This window comes from Propithecus coquereli, unplaced genomic scaffold (assembly GCF_000956105.1).
Source record: "Propithecus coquereli isolate 6110/MARCELLA unplaced genomic scaffold, Pcoq_1.0 Scaffold206, whole genome shotgun sequence".
Classification (NCBI taxonomy): domain Eukaryota; kingdom Metazoa; phylum Chordata; class Mammalia; order Primates; family Indriidae; genus Propithecus; species Propithecus coquereli.
This window is the reverse complement of record NW_012145634.1, coordinates 5186535-5186941: the sequence shown is the minus strand read 5'-3', so window position 1 is coordinate 5186941 and position 407 is coordinate 5186535. Positions and strand designations below refer to the sequence as shown.

General features: G+C 51.6%; 1 protein-coding gene across 1 annotated transcript in view; it reads left to right on the top strand.

Annotated features, from left to right (window-relative positions):
* SGSM1 (small G protein signaling modulator 1) overlaps window positions 1-407 on the top strand; it is a 65728-nt gene that overhangs the window by 16786 nt on the left and 48535 nt on the right. The window lies entirely within an intron of this gene.

The window sequence follows — 407 nt, the reverse complement described above, 5'->3', positions numbered from 1 at the left end:
CGGGACAGCAGGGGCCCGGGCATTCCTCTTGGACCCCCTGCCTGCCTCCACCCCTGCCCATTCATTAGCATCATGAGACAACGGGGTGGGCATCCCCTGTTCCCTGTGCAACCTTGGGCAAATGACTTCACCTCTCTGAGCCTCAGTTTCCCCATCTGTAAAATGGGGATTATAACAGCACCTTCTCATGGTGTTATTATGAAGATCGAATGCCATGTGTTAAGGGCTCACCATCAAACCCATGGCATTAGCTGCTGACACTTATCGAGCACTTGCAATGTGCCAAGCTCAGTTCTAAGTAGTCACGTGCCCTTTATTTAATTGTCACAATGACCCAGTGATTGGGGTGACATCATTCCCGCTTTAGAGGTGAGGAAGCAACTTGGCTGCAAGCTTCCGAGCCTGGA